The sequence below is a fragment of the Octopus bimaculoides genome, chromosome 13 (genome assembly GCF_046866305.1).
Source record: "Octopus bimaculoides isolate indiv1 chromosome 13, ASM4686630v1, whole genome shotgun sequence".
Taxonomy (NCBI): Eukaryota; Metazoa; Mollusca; class Cephalopoda; order Octopoda; family Octopodidae; genus Octopus; species Octopus bimaculoides.
The window spans coordinates 26209807-26220662 of NC_142940.1; positions in this window are offsets into that span (position 1 = coordinate 26209807).

The following is a 10856-nucleotide window of genomic DNA, read 5'->3' on the forward strand; positions in this document are numbered from 1 at the left end:
TCACCTTTCAATAAACTCACTCGAGGACTGTACTTCTCTCTCCACTCTTAATTTCCTTTTCAAGTGAAACTTGAAGAAGTTAATGAAAGCTCTGCCAAAGAGGAATGTATCTGTCCTCCTGGCTTTCAGCCTTGTCCACCAAACATCCGCTTTCACCACAGCCACCAGGCAAAGGAAAACTGAAGGAGGGCAGTGGGGCGATTATCACAACAGACTCGGCCGACAGATAGTAATAACAGTATTAAAAATTAAAAATTAAAAACCATCATTATTATTTTCATTGTTGTTGCTTTGCTTTATATAAACTGTTCCAAGTTTCACTGAGAAACTTCAAGTAACAGCAAGTTGGACGTTTTACGGTGGGTATTATTTATGGTTAGCAATGATATATTGTAGGGAAAGGAGACTAAATACTGAGAATAAGGATTTTGTTGAATTATTTGCATTTCTGAAAGAATTTAAAAGATTTTAAAAGAGTCACATATTCTCAGGATCACTGTGTTTTACGCAGGATGTGGGCATTGTCCACTAACCTAGTATATTTTGACAACTTGTATACTCATTTGAGGCTAACACAAAGTAACCAGAGATGAAGTTATCAATTATTATTATTATTATTATTATTAATCAGGTGGTGAGCTAGTAGAATCACTAGCATACTGGGCTAAATGTTTAGTGACATTTCATTTTTCTTTACGTTCTGTGTTCAAATTCTGCCAAGGTCAACTTATGAGGTTGATAAATATGTACCAGTTGAACACCGAAATTAGTGCAATCAGCATATCCTCTCCTCCTAAACTGCTGGCCTTATACCAAAATTTGTCATCACCATCATCATAATTATCATCATCATCATCATTATTATTGTTGTTGTTATTGTCATTATTGTTGTTGCTGTTGTTAGAGCATTGGATTGCTAGAATCATTACAATGTCTGACAGTTATTAAAGTGATGAGTTGGCAGAATTATTCGAGTATCTTTCAGAGTTGACAAAATAAGTAGCAGTTGAGCAGTACCGGTTGATGTAATTGAACAGATCCCATCCTAAAATTTCAGGCCTAGTGCTAATAGTAGAAAGGATTAGTATAAGTATTAGTAATATTGGTTCTTGAAGTGTACACGTGTGCTTATTTCACTCTCAAGCTCAATCACATTCAAGCATTACCAAATGAAATTTTCTTTGGAGCTGAATACAATATTCTGAGGAATAGACAATTAAATTTGGAATATAACACTCAGAAGCAGACAAGTAGGAAAAAAAGGTTTCTTTTTACAGACATTTCATTATTTTTTTACACACTTTCACTTTTAAAATGGCCAGGAAACACAAATACGGTAGACAAAAAAAAAATTGCAACAATAAGAAACTGAACAATAAGAAACAAATGGTCATTTAAATGAATGATAAATGTATCAAATATTCCAGTTTCAAAGTGATAGTATCAACAGCATCAGCAACAATGGTAACATTTGTACTTCAATTCACTCATACAGTAGCTGTGTTAAAGCAAACTATGCTTCAGTTACACAACAAACATAACAAGCAGAATTTTTAGACTTAACATAGTTCCAAGAAACAAAATTGAGAGACTTTTGTGAGACAAAATAATATTTCTTTACCACAGGAATCCAAGAGAAAGCAAGAAGAAAAATTATATATATCTGTAATTTAGTGAAAAATGGAACTGGAACTGGACTTACAACAGACACTTTCCTGTACAAACTGATTGACCACGAGGGAAACGAGGACATGTCCAATACAGCAAGATATTTTAAGCTTACCTGCCTTTATAACCTCATTTTTTATTTATTTATCACACACCTGTCTATAAAGGAGCTGAACCCTTTTATGATTCCATGTTGGGAAGATATTCTTTCTTCTATGCATTGTCCATTCGTAAACATTTCTTTCCCACAACTTTACTCTGATACACAACTTTGAAACCAGAACAACTCATGCTTCTGATCCACACACTATATAACATTGTCAAAACCCTTACTTTATTTAGGCACACACACACACACACACATATATATATATATAAGCAATATTTATAGCAATAGAGAATAAGGAGACAGATACATCCTCAAAATTTGTTTCCTTTCTTTTACAATGTCATACAGCATATTTTTATGGTTAAGATGACCTACACATGTTTCCACTGCTCAGTGTATGTGCTGTTGCATATGCAACTGGCCATAATTTTCAAGGTCTTGACTCAAAATGAAGCTGGCTAAAAGACCCTACAAGAAGCTGCACAGAAAATTATGCCCAGTTGCATATAAAGCTGCACATACTCTGTGCAGGGGAAACAAGTGTAGGTCATCATAACAATAAAAATATGTTGTATGACATCGCAATATAAAAGGAAATAAGTTTTTAGGATGTACCAATCTCCTTGTTCTCTATTGTCATGATTATGGCAGATAATATTACCATCCAGCAAAGCGAACATGGAATTACCCATTGGAGGAATTTACAGCATGAGTGACAACTTCTAGTAGTTGTAGATGTTAAATACTAATTGATGTGGTTAGCCATAAAATGAAACACAACTGGGAACTACCACAGTATCCATGCAGATAATATATCCCTCTAAACTCTCCCCCCTCGCAAACATAAGGACACAGGAAATGTGTCAAGGCCAACAGGAAGCGGTCCAGCTTCCTAGGGCTAAATAGCAGTAGTATATTCCCTTATTGGGACTGTCACGTTAAGTTGACAGTATACAACAGAGATAAATTAAATATAGAGATATTCCATTGACAATCCAAATATAATATATAACATAACATAATATTATATAAATAATTATAAATCTGTAAAAGTCCAACAAATTGTTTCGACTTATATATATTTTTTTTTATATACATAATCACAGTTCAATTATATATAAGTCACTTCAGGGTCAATCGACACAGAGAGACAAAATCCTGTCTAGAAAGGACAGCTGGACTGTAAAAACTTTACAATCCAGCCGTCCTTTCCAGACGGGATTTCATCTCTCTGAACTGATTGACCGTGAAGTGACTTATATATGATTGAACTGTGATTATTTATATTAAAAAATATATATTTATAAGTCGAAACAATTTGTTGGACTTATATGGTTTTTATAATTATTTATATAATATTATGTTATGTTATATATTATATTCATAGTATTTAATGTAGTATGTAATATAAATAAATTATTGGATTGTCAATGGAATATCTCTATATTTAATTTATCTTTATTATATATATACATATATATATATATATATATATATAGTTGTAGTATATTGTCAACTTAATGTGACAATCCCAATAAGGGAATACACTACTGCCGTTTAGCCCTAGGAAGCTGGACCGCTTCCTGTTGGCCTTGACACAATTACTGTGTCCTTAAGTCTGGCTAGGCTGGGTGGAGGAGCTTGTCTCCTCCTCGCAGACTTAAGGACACAGTAATTGTGTCAAGGCCAACAGGAAGCGGTCCAGCTTCCTAGGGCTAAACGGCAGTAGTGTATTCCCTTATTGGGATTGTCACATTAAGTTGACAATACACTACAACTTTATCGCTCCACTAGTGCTTAAATCTCTCTGAGAGATTTAGAAATATTATATTTCTAATTATATATATATATATATATATATCATCAACATCATCATCATCATCATTGTTTAATATCTGCTTTCCAGGCTGGCATGGGTTGGACAGTTTGATTGAGAACTGGCAAGCTGGGAGGCTGCATTAGGCTCCAGCCTGATTTGGCAAGGTTTCTACAGCTGGATGCCCTTCCTAATGCCAACCACTCCAAGAGTGTAGTGGGTGTCTTTATGCATCACTGGCACAAGAGCCAGTTAGGTGGAAATGGCATCAGTCTTACTCGAATGCTGCTTTTTATGTGCCACCAGCATGGGTGCTAGTTAGGTGACACTAGCATCAACCACACTTGAATGCTGCATTTTATGCTTTTTACGTGCCACTGGCACAGGTGCCAGTCAGGCGGCACTGGCATCAGCCACACTTGAATGGTGCTTTTTACATACTTGTCAGGCAGCACTGGCATCGACCATGACTACAATTTCATTCAGTTCAACAGGTCTTCTCAAGCGCAGCATACTGCCCAATGATTGAAGGGTGTTTTTAAATGGGCCAGTTATGTGACACTGGCATTGGCCATGACTACTATCTTAGCTTGCCAGGTTTTCTCAAGCATGGCATATCTCCAAAGGTTTCGGTTGCTTGTCATTGCCTCTGTGAGGCCCAACATTCAAAGGTTGTGCTTCACCACCTCATCTCATGTTTCCTGGGTCTACCTCATCCACAGGTTCCCTCCACTGTTAGGGTGTGATACTTCTTCATACAGCTGTCTTCATCCTTACACATCACATGACCATACCAGTGCAGTCGTCTCTCTTTCGTGCACCACAGCTGATGCATCTTATGTCCAACTTTTCTCTCAGAAAGCTTACACTGTGTTGTGTATGCACACTGACATTACACATCTAGCAAAGCATACTAGTTTCATTTCTTTCAAGAATACGCATGTCTTCAGCAGTTACAGATCATGTTTCACTGCCATGTAGCATGGTTGTTTGGACACAAGCATCATACAGTCTACTATTCACTCTGAGGAAGAGGCCCTTTGTTACCAGCAGAGGTAGGAGCTCTGCCCAGGCTACTTTGCTCAGGCTAGGCTACTTTTATTCTTACCACTACACTCTCAGAGCATCCACTCCCACTACTAACTTGGTCTCCTATGTAACAGAAGCTATTAACTACTAGTTTTTTTTCCCCTGGTATGTGATGGAATCTGTTTCCTGTACATCTTTGGTGTTTATTGCCCCTGTACATCTGTCACACACAAAACTCTTCCCAGTTAACCTTCCTTTGGTACTGCTGCACTTCTTATGTGTCCATAGATTACACCAGGTAATCTTATGGAGTTTCTACCTACACCTTTTCTACACATTGAGCAGGAAGGGATTTGGGATTTGTCTGCCTTTCTATTTGCTAAAACTTTGGCTTTTGCTAGGTTGGCTCTAAGGCCCTTCCATTCTAGGCCATGCTTAAACACCTGAAACTTCTTCTCTAGTTCTGGTAGTGACTCAACTATTAGAGCAAGGTCATCAGCATAGAGGAGCTCCCAGGGGCACCCTGTCTTGAATTCCTCTGTTATTGCCTGGAGGACTGATCCTTGGTGAACTCCTACTTCTACCCGGAAATCTTTGCTATAGTTGTTGCCAACCCTCACCTTACTGACAGCATCCCTGTACATGGCTTGTACATGTCTCACCAACCACTCATCGATTCCTAGTTTCTGCATTGACCACCAGATAAGGGATCGAGGGACTCTGTCAAAGGCTTTCTCCATGTCATATATATATACAGGGTGCAATGGGTAAATTGTTGCCATTTTATATGTTTAGTTTCGTGCATGCAGATTGTTTCTGATTTTGTCAACTACACAGTATAGTAGGGTTACTTGGGCACCAGCTGTTAAAAAACAACACCATGATGCAATTCATTTGGAAATAACATGCTGTACTGCTTGGCATTCATGCCAGAAGCTCCAATATGAACATTTCAGAGTGTTGGATGTCACTCTGGAGGCAGTAGTGCTACCCTGCATCAAGAGGGTGACTGCTGGAAGAGCCTATATCTAGCAATAGGGCTCTGCACCATGCCACACAAGCAGGAGAATCTAGTCATGACTGTCAGACAATTCCTGCAACCACATCACTCCTAACATCTGGCCACCTAACTCCTGAAACTGCAACAAACTTGATTATTATATGTGGGATGCAGCTGAATGAAAGACCAACAAAACTCCTTGTAACACCAAAGATGAACTGAAGGCAAGGATTATGGCAGCATTCACCAACATAAACAAGGAGACTGTCCAGAAGAGTTGTAGGAGATTCCAAATTCGTTTGGAGGCCATGGTTGAAGCGAATGGCGATTTCAGTGAATAAATTTACTCTTTAGTATTTCAAGATATTTCTTTGTAATTTTGGTAAATATATCTGTTAAAATGAAATGTCAGTGTTATTTTCCTTTTTGCATAATTTAGATGACAATTTATTCACTGCACCCTGTATGTATATAAATATATATATATATATATATATATATATATATATATATATATATATATATATATATATATATATATATTATTATTATTATTATTGTTGTTGTATTTGGGGATGGTCATATTGCCAGTTTAGCCAATAAAAACTCACACACTGTATATTTGGTGTTAATTTGCTTCAGCTTTATATTACATTACATTACATTAATCCTATTTCATCCAAGAGTTCTTTCGTCACACTTCTGTTACCTTATCAGTGGTCCTTTGCTTTCTTCTTTCTTATGTGTGTCCCACCTTGCTAGCTATCAGCCATTTTGTATTTTGTATTCCTATTGTATGTGTCTACGCATGCGTATCCCTCTATGTGTGTCTATGTTTTGTAAGTGCATGTGTGTGTATGGGGAGTGCCTGTATTATCTATATCCTCTGTTAATACATGTTCCATTGAAAGGATTAAGAAGAAAATAGGGAAGGCCAACTCATGGTATGATAGCCACAAATACCAGAACATCATGTTCATCGACACCACTCCTAGAGGCGAACTGGCGTACCGCTTTAGAAGGGCCTTAGACAAACTTAAGCTAAGAATTAAGGTTGTTGAAAGGCCAGGAAAACCTATCAAATCCCTTATCAGTAGAACATACCCTTTTAGTAGAACCCCTTGCACTGATAGGAACTGTACTGTATGTAGATTTAGCCCACAAACAAACTGTAAAACCAGAAATGTGGTCTATAGTATAAGATGTACAGAGGGACGATGCAGTAACAAGACAACAAGGTATGTAGAGGAAACAGCATGGAGCATAGGAGAGCAGGTAAATGAACATTGGAGGGAACTTAAGGAAGAGAAGAGCTCATCAGTTCTGTACCAGCACGCTGAGCAGGAACACGGAGGCTCACTCAACAACATAGAAATTAAAATCTTATCCACACATAGCACAGACGCAGCACTTAGACAAATTACAGAAGCTACACACATAATAGAAAATAAACCTAGCCTGAATAGGAAACTGGAATGGAACACTAACACACACCCCCAACAAACCACAACATATGACAATAAATTCCACATAAACTGATAACAATATGAACAAAATATAATACAATACATCATCATCATCATCATCATCATCGTTTAACGTCCGCTTTCCATGCTAGCATGGGTTGGACGATTTGACTGAGGACTGGTGAAACCGGATGGCAACACCAGGCTCCAGTCTGATTTGGCAGAGTTTCTACAGCTGGATGCCCTTCCTAACGCCAACCACTCAGAGAGTGTAGTGGGTGCTTTTACGTGTCACCCGCACGAAAACGGCCACGCTCGAAATGGTGTCTTTTATGTGCCACCCGCACAAGCCAGTCCAGGGGCACTGGCAACGATCTCGCTCGAAAATCCTACAGGAGCCAGTCAGGCGGTACTGGCAACGGCCACGCTCAAAATGGTGCATCTCATGTGCCACCAGCACAAGAACCAGTCCAGGGGCACTGGCAACGATCTTACTTGGCTTGCCGGGTCTTCTCACGCACAGCACATTTCCAAAGGTCTCGGTCCGTAGTCATCGCCTCGGTGAGGCCCAATGTACGAAGGTCTTGCCTCACCACCTCAGCCCAGGTCTTCCTGGGCCTACCTCTTCCATGGGTTCCCTCAACTGTTAGGGTGTGGCACTTTTTCACGCAGCTATCCTCCTCCATTCTCACCACATGTCCATACCAGCGCAATCGTCTCTCTTGCACGCCACAACTGATGCTTCTAATGTTCAGCTTTTCTCTCAAGATACTTACACTCTGACGGGTATTCACATTGACATTACACATCCAACGGAGCATACTGGCTTCATTCCTTGCGAGCTTACGTATGTCCTCAGCAGTTACAGCCCATGTTTCACTGCCATGTAGCATGGTTGTTCGTACACATGCGTCATACAGTCTGCCTTTTACTCTGAGTGAGAGTCCCTTTGTCGCCAGCAAGGGTAAGAGCTCTCTAAACTTGCCCAGGCTATTCTTATTCTAGCAGCTACACTTTCAGCGCACCCACCCCCACTACTAACTTGGTCGCCCAGATAGCGGAAGCTATCGACTACCTCTAGTTTTTCACCCTGGAATGAGATAGAAGTTGTTTCCTGTTTGTTTGCAGTCTTTATTGCACCTGAACATCTGCCACAAACAAAAACTAACTTGCTAGTTAACCTGCCTTTGATGTTGCTGCACCTCTTATGTGTCCATAGCTTGCACCGGGTACATCTTATAGAGTTACTACCTACTCCTTTTCTACATACTGAGCAGGGCCATCTACCTGAAGGGGTTTGTGTTTTATCTACCTTCCTACTTATTAGGATTTTGGTTTTAGCTAGGTTGACTCTAAGGCCCTTCAATTCTAGACCTTGCTTCCACACCTGAAACTTCTCCTCTAGTTCTGATAGTGACTCCGCAATTAGGGCAAGGTCATCAGCATAGAGGAGCTCCCAGGGGCAACCTGTCTTGAACTCCTCTGTGATTGCCTGGAGGACTATGGTAAATAAGAGGGGGCTGAGGACGGAACCTTGGTGGACCCCTACCTCTACCCGGAATTCATTGCTGTACTCATTTCCAACCCTCACCTTACTGGCAGCATCTCTGTACATGGCTCGCACAGCTCTCACTAACCATTCTTCTATCCTAAGTTTCCTCATTGACCACCAGATAAGGGATCGGGGGACCCTGTCAAAGGCTTTCTCCATGTCAACGAAAGCCAGGTACAGAGGTTTATCCTTAGCTAGGTATTTCTCCTGCAACTGTCTCACTAGAAATAAGGCATCAGTATTGCTTTTACCTGGCACAAACCCAAACTGCATCTCATCTAAATTGATTCGCTCCCTAATTAGTTGGGCTATGACCCTCTCTGTAACTTTCATAACCTGATCTAACAGCTTGATGCCTCTGTAATTATTTGTATCTAAAGCGTCCCCTTTACCTTTGTAGCATTTGACTATGATGCTGCTACACCAGTCATTGGGTATGACTCCTTCGTGTATCACCTGGTTCGTAATACGGGTGACTGTATCACCTGGTTCGTAATACGGGTGAAGATAAACAAATGGAATTAAATACTACATACGTTAACAAAATTAAATTAAATACAAAAAAAACGAAAACAAAACACAAAAAAAGAAGTAGGTATAAACACATGAACAAATAAATAAATAAAAACAAAAATAAACGAACATGTATTAACAGAGGATATAGATAATACAGGCACTCCCCATACACACACATAGAGGGATACGCATGCGTAGACACATACAATAGGAATACAAAATGGCTGATAGTTAGCAAGGTGGGACACACATAAGAAAGAAGAAAGCAAAGGACCACTGATGAGGTCACAGAAGTGTGACGAAAGAATTCTGGCCGAAATAGGATTAATGTAATGTAATGTAATATAAAGCTGAAGCAAATTAACACCAAATATACAGTGCGTGTGTTTTTATTGGCTAAACTGGCAATATGACCATCCCCAAATACAACATCTGTTTCAACACACGATTTCACATCAAAAATCTTGCAAAACAAATATATAATAATTATTATTATTATTATTACTATATAAGTACATGCATGCACACACACACATGCATGCACACACACACACACACACACACTCACACATGAACACACACACAAACCCATAGCTCATCATCATTACCATTATTTAATGTCCACGTTCCATGCATTGTGCTCCAGTGTGTGCTTTGGCTTGGTTTCTGCAGCTGGATGCCCTTCCTAGTGCCAACTACTTCACGTCATGTACTGGGCACATTTGTCAAAACACCAGCGCTAGTGAAGTTGCCACGCAGATTGCAAGACTAAGATCCTTTCAACTAAGTGGGGCTGCATTAGAGAGGAAAATGGCTTTATGAAAGGAGACAAGGGATTGAAAATTGAGAGAAGAGACTAGAACAGGTTTCTTGCTGTAGAGGGGCTACATGGCCACTCATGTTATAGAAGAGACAGTGGGAGCAACCAGAGGTTGTGTTGGAAAGAAATAAAAATAGTGATAGTGAAGTGTCAGGGTTGACCCTCAAGATATGAGGTGAGTAGAAGAGAGCAGGTGACAGAAGAACAGAGATTATGGATGTGTAGAGGTAGCAAGAATGTATGGGAAAAGTGAGGGCTGGTTAGAGTGACGGATAATATGTAGGGAAGATAGGAGAAAATAGGTGACAACTATAGAGATTGGGTAGGTTTGAGGGATAGGTGTAGTAAACTGTGGATAAATGGTGGTGGATGATAATAATATATATGAGTTTTTGGAAGGTAGGGGAGAGTAGAGTATGACTGAGAGCACAGAAAATGTGGGTGAAGAGAGCAGAAGAGAAATAGTGATATAGCAGACAAGAGATGGAGGTGATCGTAGTGGGAATGTCTTGAGGAGGAAACTGGGTGAGGAGGCCTGTTGTGCATAATATATACTTTAGTGTGCTTCCAGAAACTCAATTACACCAAGATAGGCAGGTCTTCTTGAGAACAGCATATTGCCAGTCATCCCAGTCCTTTGTCATCTCCTCCATGAGGTTTGAGATCTGGAGGTCAGCATTCATTATGTCATCCCATTTCTTCCTGGGCTGCCCTGTTTCATAAGCTCCATTTACATTAAGTATTTAGTACTTTTTTATACAGCTGTGCCCATCCATATGCACCACTGGCCCACTAATCTAGCTTCTTTTATGTCCAGTTTTCTCTCAACACATTTGTACTCTGTCATTTATACACATTTATATTGCACATATAGGTGTGC